The sequence below is a fragment of the Myotis brandtii genome, unplaced genomic scaffold (genome assembly GCF_000412655.1).
Source record: "Myotis brandtii unplaced genomic scaffold, ASM41265v1 scaffold536, whole genome shotgun sequence".
NCBI lineage: Eukaryota > Metazoa > Chordata > Mammalia > Chiroptera > Vespertilionidae > Myotis > Myotis brandtii.
Genome location: NW_005369967.1, coordinates 3,350,304 through 3,350,739, shown reverse-complemented (window position 1 = coordinate 3,350,739; position 436 = coordinate 3,350,304). Strand labels below are relative to the sequence as shown.

General features: G+C 54.1%; 1 protein-coding gene across 1 annotated transcript in view; it reads left to right on the top strand.

The window, feature by feature from the left end:
• The window catches only part of ERH (enhancer of rudimentary homolog (Drosophila)), a 14,209-nt gene that overhangs the window by 435 nt on the left and 13,338 nt on the right, over positions 1-436 (top strand). The gene's annotated exons all lie outside the window — the stretch shown is intronic.

Genomic DNA, 436 nt, shown 5'->3' with positions numbered 1-436 from the left:
CTCCGGCGGGGCGTGCGGGGCCAAGGATGCGCTTTCTCCGGGCGGCTGCTCGGTAGAGTCACACGTAGGGATGCTGCTCTTTCCCTTCTGACGCCTCAGCCTTCGGTGGGAACAATGGCGAGGGAATGTCCGGAAACCTGTTCCCAGAGCTAACAGTTTGAATTGATTGCAGCCAGGGTTTGGGCCAGGAAGGGTCGTCTTTGCTTAGTAATGTGTTTTCGCAACGATTCTCCTCCCCCCAGCCCCGCTTTTTTTTATTCTGTGCTCTGCCTTTTAAAAAATATATGTAACTCTTTCTCTTTCCCAGGACCCTTGGTGCCTGGTCTGGCGTTACTCTCAGCCCTCAAGCCTGTTCCTACCCGCATTTACGTTCTGTTGGAAATGGAGGCTGAAAAGATAGGCTCAGCGTGGGGGTCCAGGTTCCCTAGAATCTGGC